This window comes from Hyla sarda, chromosome 3 (assembly GCF_029499605.1).
Source record: "Hyla sarda isolate aHylSar1 chromosome 3, aHylSar1.hap1, whole genome shotgun sequence".
NCBI lineage: Eukaryota > Metazoa > Chordata > Amphibia > Anura > Hylidae > Hyla > Hyla sarda.
In genome coordinates, this window is record NC_079191.1 from 426,346,627 (window position 1) to 426,356,169 (window position 9,543).

Consider the following 9,543-nt stretch of genomic DNA (forward strand, 5'->3'; position numbering starts at 1 on the left):
TGTGCCAGTGAAAGCGTTTAGTGTGTCCAAAGCCTGTGTACCTGAACTTCTGCTACCCATCCTGACTACGAACCTTGCCGCCTGCCCCCGACCTTCTGCTACGTCTGACCTTGCTTCTGCCTACTCCCTTGTACCGCGCCCATCTTCAGCAGCCAGAGAGGTGAGCCGTTGCTAGTGGATACGACCTGGTCACTACCGCCGCAGCAAGACCATCCCGCTTTGCGGCGGGCTCTGGTGAAAACCAGTAGTGGCTTAGAACCGGTCCACTAGCACGGTCCACGCCAATCCCTCTCTGGCACAGAGGATCCACTACCTGGAAGCCGAATCGTGACAGGGGCGTACGGAGGTCCTTCACTTGCCCTCCTCTCTCCCATTCCTGGAAGAAAGGCCAAAACCACACCCTGCAGGAGATTACCCACGGAGGAGCCCTCTCCTTCCAGACGTTCGAAATGTTAGCTTTCAAGAAGGTGTTGGTTAAGAACCATAGATAAATACCATACCATAGATTTACCATAGATAAACCCCCTAGCCTCCTCGTGCGGTACGTAACCTCCCTCTTGACTAGGTTCAACCTGTTCCCCCATAACAGTTGGAAAAACAGGCTGTAAACCCTAGTGTAGTAAGCCTCTGGCAAGATACATACGCTGCCCAGATAGATAAACAAGGGGAGCAGGTATGATTTGATCAGGTGTACCCTTTCCCTGAGGGTCATAGACCAACCCTTCCACTGGTTCACCCTCCGAGTGGCATCCTGGAGCTTACCGTCCCAGTTTTTGGTGGGATAATCATCCTGGTACGAATGTGATGCCCAGAATTTTTGCTGAGTCTTGGGGCCCTGGGAGGGTGTCCGGTGGATCAAACATGGGAACCCCCCTCCCAGCCAGAGACTTTCACACTTATCCTGGTTGATCTTGGACCTGGATGCCTCCGAGTAGTGGTCCGTGGTCCACCTCCGACATCACCACATCGACCTCCTCCCTCGAAGAGACGAAAATAGTGACATCATCAGCATACGCCACTACTCTCTGGGTGACATCCAGCTCTGCCAGACTCATCCCGCCTCCCACCAACGGCCCAGAATCTACCCTCCGGACGAAGGGATCAATCGCGAACACGTATAAAAGCGGGCTCAAAGGACAACCCTGACGGACTCCGGACTCCACCTAAAAAGAGCGGGCAGACCACCCATTCACCAGCGGGAAACTCTCTGCCCCTGCATATAAGCCAATTTACAAAAGTACACGGTAAGCCATATCTCAGGAGGACGGACCAGAGGTACTCGTGGTTCACTCGATCAAATGCTTTGGCCTGATCCAAGGACAGTAAGTACCCCTTCCAGAGACCCGCACTACTCCGCTCCACTGCCTCCCTGACACTGAGGACCGCACTTAAGGTGCTTCGGCCTGGAACAGAGCAGTGCTGAGCCCCCGAAAGGAGCCAGGGTGCAAACTTCACTAACCGATTAAACAGTATCTTGGCCAGAAGCTTCCTGTTCATATTGAGTAGAGCTATGGGCCTCCAATTCTCAATCCGGCTAGGATCTTTACCTTTTGAGAGAAGAATCAGGGCTGACCTCCTCATTGACTTTGGCAGAGTGCCCGAGGAGAGACACTCATTGAATACCTTGGTCAAGAGGGGAGCTAAAGACTCCTTATACCACTCGGATGTTAAGCCATCCGGACCTGGCGACTTCTTGGGGGGCGAGCCCCTCGATCGCCAGTCTCACTTCCTCTTCCCTGATATCTTCTGCCAAAACATCAAGAGAGGGGTCTACCCCTGGCTCAGGAATGGTTTCAGCCAGGAAAGCTGACATCCTGTCTTGATCTAGATCCTTCCTCCCCCAAGAGGTGCAAGTAGAAGGATCTGACGACCTCCAGAATCCCTGATCTGGACCGATTCAGGGATCCCGTACTATCAACCAGTCCTGAGACTACTTTACTACTCATTGACATCTTGCAGTTCCTGTAAGGGTCGGGCGAGCGGTACTTCCCGTAATCCCTCTCAAAAACCAAAGATGCGTGCCTATCGTACTGACACCTCATCAGCAAGGACTTCACTCTCGAGATATCATCACGACTACCTCCAGTCGAGACAAGAAGCTCGAGTTTCCTCCTCAGACCCTGATACAAGTGATACCTGTTCAGGGACCTGAGGCTCGAGAACTGGCGGAAGAACCCCCCACGCCGCTTCTTGAATATCTCCCACCACTCTGACTTACTACTACAAAGGCCCAGTAAAGGTACCTGACCTTATCTTCGCTTCCTCCAGGAGGGACGAATTCAGCTTCCAATAACCTTTACCCATCCAGGGGGTCTCTGAAACATTCAAGGAAAACAAAATCATACAGTCATCGGAGAACTCCGCCTCAACCACGGTAACTTCACTTGACTGAGTTCTGACGGGAAATAGCCTTTACGGCAAAATCCCGCCAGCCGGGCTCATTCTTCGCCACTTCGTAGTTCGACCAGAAGAGTTCGAGACCCTCCGGTCGAACAAAACTGATGTCAAATTCGGACAAACCGTCGGGGTGAATCAGGGATGTCACTCGCCCTGAATTCCATCTGAAGGAGGAGCTCAACCACTTTAGCGCGAGGCGGGCATGCATCCTTGCCCCTCCAAATCAGACGGACCACGTTCCTACAGTTATTGTCCTGCCCGGGTGTCGGGAGGGACCAGACCACCTCCCCTTCTGCTCTCGGAATGCCCCCAAACCGTGCCTCTCTATCCAGAAAGACAGGTCGACCTCACCCCTTCCCTCTACCTGGATTGACCTGTCGCCCCTACGTAGAGCCTCCAGTAGGCGCTGCTGCAAGTGACCCCCGGGGCCGGATGGAGAGGGGGACCCCCCGGCAGCGACATGAGCATAGCTCCTAGGAGCAGTCACTACCGGGGGGGCAGCCGAACCAGACCCAGACTCAGACCCAGGACCATCATTCACACCACTACACCCACCAACATCCACACCACAATTCTCATCATCCATACCAGACTTTGTATTCATACCACTACTACTCCCACCATCATTCACTCCACTAATACTCCCACATGCACTCGTCTCATTCACAACACTACCACACCCAACATCCTCACATCCTACACTCGCGTTGCTGGGGCCGACACTGATGGCTCCTCCTCCATGGGCGATGTTACTGCCTGAGCCTGGGGCTGCCCCTCCGAGTGCACCCCAGCTCCTCCCACAACGCCATCACCATGTTTGCCCGACTGCACGGGCTCTGCCGCTGGCACTTGCGCTCGGACACTCTCCCCCCTCATAGGAGAGTGCCCCGCAGCACCCACAGACCGACCGTTTTCCGCTCCCAACGCCTGGACACTCCCCCCCCCCTCACAGAGGAGTGCCCTGCAGTGCTGGTAATGTTCATGGCATTTGGGGGACCGCCCCCCAAGCACACAGACATATCACTTATCTGCACACCCCCCCCCCCTCACAGGGAAGTGCCCTGCAGTGCCAGCAACACCGGGGAACCGCTCCCCGAGCAAACAGTAGCATAGCTTGCCCCTGGTACCCGGACACGCCCCCCACCACCCTGGGGTGGTCCCGCAGCACCAGGGCTGCCCACCTTAAGCCCAATAGGACTTGCTGGCTCTATAGCGTCCTCTGCCATCTTGGACGCCATGCTGTACCCCCCTTTCTGGCCCCGCTTCACCACAGAAACGGGGACTGGCAGTTTGGGGAGCCCAGCAGTCTGAACCAACTTTACAGCTGGCTCAGACTGCTGGAAAGGACGAAACACATAAGTCACAGTCTCCTGAACCTTCTTCCTTTTCTTTACCAGATCATCTTTACCGAGATCTTCACCAAAGGCAAAATCATCCATACGGGTAGGGGACTTCTGCTGTATAATGGCTTGCTGCAAACCCCCACTGGCCAGCTACTCCTCACCGCTCTCCTCTGTCTCCCCATCACTGGAGGGTAGCGCCACCTGGGTGGGCTCAGGGTAGCTATCTTGGGGGGGCTGGGGGTCACACACACTAGGGGTGGCATCCATTTCACTTCCCACAGCCGACTCTCCGCCATCTTCCTCCCCTCCTTCCTCCTCCTCACTGCTCTCCGGAGGGCAGCCTGCACCATATTTCCTTTCTTTGAATCTCTCCTCATTAATCAGTTTTTCTTTTAGGAATCCTGCCCCCTCAGAGATTTTTCTTTTGGCCTCCTCCACCTCCGCCACCTCTTTCTTCAGAGCCCGCACCTGGGCAGTGAACTTCTGCCTCTTACCTGTAGGGCCCTGGTCAGCCTGGTAGCGGGCAAATCTCAGGTCCTCTCTTAGACTCCTCAGCTTCCTGCCCAGCTCTTCGTACTCCGCCATCTTGGCTTGTATCCTTGAGCCATAGGTCGCCAATGACTCCCTTGGTCCCCGTGCCCCCCATTGCTGGGGTTCCGGGGTAGCAGAAGGACCGCTGGTCTTTGCTGTTGCCTTACGTCCCTCTGATCCGGTCGGGGGAGTGGGCACCACATTTCTGCGGGCCCTGCTGGAATGCCTCACCCCGACCTTGGAACCGGCTGTAAATACTATCTTCCCCCCTCTCGCCAGCTGGGAAAGAGAGGTAGAAGCCAGAGACTCCCTTGGCTCCATCCAAAGCTCTCCCCAGGGGCCTGCCACACCCCTGGGAAGGCAGATGAAAAACGCTGCTTCTCTCTGTGTGGTAGTCTGGAGCTTTAGCAGACACACCCGACAACTTCACACACTGAAACTGATGTGTTCACATGATGTGCTCTCTGCTGACACCTCTGTCCGTGTCAGGAACTGTCCAGAGCAGCATAGGTTTGCAATGGGGATTTTCTCTTGCTCTGGACAGTTCCTGATACGGGCATCAGGTGTCAGCAGAGAGCACTGTGGACAAGACAAGAAAGAAATTCAAAAAGTAAAGAATTTCCTCTGTAGCATACAGCTGGTAAAAAGTACTGAAAGGATTAAGATTTTTTAATAGAAGTAATTTACAAATCTGTTTAACTTTCTGGCACCAGTTCATTTAAAAAATAAAAAAAAAGTACAGGGCCACAGCAGTCCGCAGAAAGGGGGGCGTGTCGATCAACGCACAAAGCAGCGGCCAACACAAAAAATAATAATAACAATGATAATAATAAAAATAACGTAACAAAAATAATATATACATGAGAGAGGAGAGAGAAGCATTGATTTAACTTTATTTAATAATAAATAAAAATAATAATAATAATAATAATAAAATAACATAACAGGGGGCTGATCCATCCTGCTCAACTGCAGTGGACCCACACCCCAAAGGCCAGCCCTGTCTTATGCCAAGTGTTGGATGATGTCATGTGCATCACGTCCTTTGGGCAAATGGATCATGGTCTGTTGGGGTCACAGTCCTAATGATTGCCAGAGAGGGGCTCCATTATATGTCTATGGAGGCCGCATCCTACAATCAGTTCGACTGAGTTGCCATCCAGGGACTGGTTCACACTGCTGCTTTATCTATCAGTTGTGGTCTCAGCCCTGAGACCTGGAATGATCTAAACTTTTGATTTGTTCATGCGATGTGTCCAGAGTTTATTTATGACAGCAACGCTTTAAGACCACCTATTGGTTGGCTTACTTTACAACAAATTTACAATTTTGCAATAAATTTGCATGCGGGCCACTCACCTTTCACACTTAGCCATGCCCGGTTTTTGACACAAAAATGTCTAAAGCGCACATTAAATGTAGTGCAAGGCTTGTGTGGCATTGTATTTGCCACATTCCGGTTTAAAGTAAATAGTAAATTTTACCCACTGTTATTAAAGAACAACTTTAGAGAGTGCAATTTCCAAAAACAACTCTGTTACTGAAATGTTCATCAGAGCTATAAAAAACGTGTTTGGCACAGTCAGGACATTTATTTCTAATGAGTCTTACCCTTTCCCTTAGAGATAAGGATCTTCTAAAGATAAAAATTCTTATGAAACATTTTTTGTTTATTTATTGTAACTAATTTCAGTCAGAAGCCTTAGCTCTTAGTCCACCTAATGCAAAGTTTAAAACAGGGCCCCCACCGCATGTCCTATTTTAATAGAAGTAGTCTTTGGGCCCTCCTCAGACTCCAGGGGCTAAGTGTATCTGCTACAATGCCCCCCCCCCCCCATACCTACTTTCTTGATTACACCTTCCTCAGGGGCTGCCTCTATAGCTTTCTTCTTGACTACACCTTCCTCGGGGGCTGCCTCTATAGCTACTTTGTTGATTACACCATCCTTAAAGGCTGCCCCTAGAGCTACTTTCTTGATAACATCTTCCCAAGGGGCTGCCCCTATAGCTACTTTCTCAATTACATCTTCTCGGGGGCTGCCCCAATAACTTCTTTCTTGATTACACCTTCCTCGGGCACTGCCCCTATAGCTTCTTTCATGATTACATCTTCCTCGAGGCTGCCACTATAGCTTTTTTTCATGATTACACCTTCCTAGGGGGGCTGCCTCTATAGCTTCTTTCCCAATTTCACCTTCTTGGGGCTGTCTCAATAGCTTCTTTCTCGATTACATCATCCTCAGGGGATGTTCCTATAGCTTCTTTCATGATTACCCCCTTCCTCGGGGGCTGCCCCTATAACTTCTTTCTTACACCTTCTTCAGGGGATGTCCCTATAAGTAGTTTCTTGATTTCACCTTCCTCAGGGGCTGCCCATATAGCTACTTTCTTGATTACATCTTCCTTGGGGGCTGCCCCTATAAGTTCTATCTTGATTCCACCTTCCACGGGGCTGCCCCTATAGCTTCGTTCTTGATTACATCTTCCTCAAGTTCTTTCTTGATTCCACTTTCCTCAGGAGCTGCCCCTATAGCTTATTTTTTGATTACATCTTCCTCCGGGGTATGTTGCAAACTTTATGATGAAAAAAATCATAGCAAAGGGCACAATGTAAACATTACTGCATAACTAGATAGACCTGTTCTTCTGAAAAGCAGTATAGGGCCTATAATGATGGTCATCAATGATATATATATATATATATATATATATATTATACAAACATACGAGAGTACATATCAATAGAGATGCTTTGAGTGGTAATGCTTATGTCTGACTGTCATTGCATTCACAAGCCCCCACCCCAATCTTGTGATTGCTGAGGGTCTCAGCAGCGGGATCCCCCCATTGATCAGACGCTCACTTCCTGTCCTGTGGATGGGGAAAACCTTTAAAGGGTGCTCCCCTGGAAAACATTTTTTTTTAAATCAACTGGTGCCAGAAAGTAAAACAGATTTGTAAATTACTTCTATTAAAAAATCTTACCCCTTCCAGTACTTATCAGCTGCTGTATACTACAGAGGAAGTTCTTTTCTTTTCGAATTTCCTTTCTGTCTGACCACAGTGCTCTTTGCTGACAACCCTGTCCATTTTAAGAATTGTGCAGAGCAGCATATATTTGATATGGTGATTTGCTCCTACTCTGGACAGTTCCTAAAGTAGACAGAGGTGTCAGTAGAGAGCACTGTGGTCAGGCAGAAAGGAAATTCAAAAAGAAAAGAATTTCCTCTGGAACATATGTGATAGCGGGATGTGATGAGGGCAGATGGCATTAACCCCTTGTATTCGTGACACCAGGGCATGGTTTAGACTAAAACCACCCGAAGGTATACCGCTGGATCCTGGACTAGGCACGGGGGGCAATAAAGACTCCGACACCAAGTTATAGACAACGGTAGCTTAACTGAGGGTAGACAGATGGAAAAGTCTATACAGTTCAGCCAGGGCCCAAGGAGGTGACCAGTGATGCAGAGACCTTAAGGGCTTGCTGGGACTTGTAGTAGGACTGGACAATTGAATGCAGACCACGCTGACTTGACAGATGACAGGGACTTGACTTGACTCATAAAGCTGTGACTTTATCTTACTTGACTTGATGGTGGCTGCTGGACTTGACTTTGAGGTCTCCAACACTCTGGACACACACACTAGGCAACTGCACTGGACCTCAGCCGAAGAGAGAGAAGCTCCACCCAGGGGTTATATGGGGGAGACTAGCAGGGAGCACATAGGTCATTCTTGGGATCACCTGGTCACTGGTACCTCCTGGGTAACAATCACATGGTATAACTCTTAAAGATACAACACATTTTATAACACAATACACTTAATACCATATGTACAGGGGGGAAACAGGTGCAGGGGGCCCTGGGGACACTGAAGGAGGCTGCCTGTGTACGGGTAACATCTCCCGTACTGGGCCACCGCACAGCAGCTGATAAGTACTGGAAGGATTACGATTTTTAAATAGAAGTAATTTACAAATCTAATATGTAAAGACAAGAAAGGGGAGAGCACTGTGAGGGCATATATCACCTGGACTGGGTTGCGGTCAAACCCCAGTACCTATTTTCGTATATCCTGCGGGGTGCACACATAGAAACATGAAGTATCAGAAAGATTCAATAAAGAAAAATGTAGGTGCACTCACCGCTCAGCGGAGACTACTGCATGCCAGGGTCCGGTACACGGGGAGCTGGATCTCAGCGAAGGCGCAGGGAGTGTGGCGCTCGGAGGCTACGGCGGCAGTTTCGCTGTCGAAATGCAGCGTAGCCTCCGAGCGGCGTAGCCTCCAAGCGCCACACTCCCTACGCCTTCTCTGAGATCCAGCTCCCCGTGTACCGGACCCCGGCATGCAGTAGTCTCCGCTGAGCGGTGAGTGCACCTACGTTTTTCTTTATTGAATCTTAATTTACAAATCTGTTTAACTTTCTGGCACCAGTTGATTTAAAAAAAAAATAATGTTTTCCAGTGGAGTACCCCTTCACACATACAGTTTTCTGGGCAGATTTTATACACAGGATTTGAGTCTGTGGATTTGAAGCTGTGTTCAGTCATTTAGTTTACATTGAAATCTGCAGCATAAAAAATCCTGTGCATCAAATATGTGCAGGATACAGTACATGTGAATACACTCTAAGGGTTAAAATGTTCTAGCTGCGCTCATAATGTGTGTGCGGCTCATTGAGAACCCAGCAGCTGTCCAATCTGACTCCGCTCTATCACTCCCTGCTCTGATCACTGTTAGGAGAAGAGCTGATATAAGAGCGGACATCACTGGTGATCCGGAGGGTTAATAACCCACTAGACCACAGGTACCATTAATCCTGCACTAGACCACTGCACTGACATTAACCCCTCACTGACATACAATATCCTATACATGGCCACATTTCAGCCTAAACCGAGGTCTCTATTGAGCTTGATAAAACCGTCGCTGTGTATCGGATACGTCAATAAAAGATGTGATACCAGATTGGTTTACCTGGGTGGAAGCTGTCAGAATCTCCATCGTATTTAACCATTGAAGGTGAGTGAGGTTTCCTGATTTGTACATCTTCTAGTTTTTAAACTCTATTTATTGAAGCCTTGTAATAGAGCTGTCCTTTAGGCTAAGTTTCCACTTGTTTTCTTTTTCAGGTAGTTTTTGGATTTCTGCAACTGCAGTTTTTGAGCCAAAGTCAGAAGTGGATCCATAAGGGAGGAGAAGTGTAAGTCCTTCCTTTATATGTCCTATTCCATATGAATACACTTCGGGCTTTGGCTCAAATAC

At 49.3% G+C, this 9,543-nt stretch overlaps 1 protein-coding gene across 2 annotated transcripts in view; it reads left to right on the plus strand.

Annotated features, from left to right (window-relative positions):
* TLR5 (toll like receptor 5) overlaps window positions 1-9,543 on the plus strand; it is a 53,344-nt gene that overhangs the window by 20,914 nt on the left and 22,887 nt on the right. Inside the window, exon 1 of one of the 2 annotated variants that reach the window (XM_056568413.1) lies at window positions 9,409-9,481. The exons of the other annotated variant lie outside the window; for it this stretch is intronic. The gene's annotated coding sequence lies outside the window, so the exon portion shown is untranslated. Of the gene's footprint in view, window positions 1-9,408; window positions 9,482-9,543 lie in introns of those variants that run through there. 2 annotated transcript variants of the gene reach the window in all.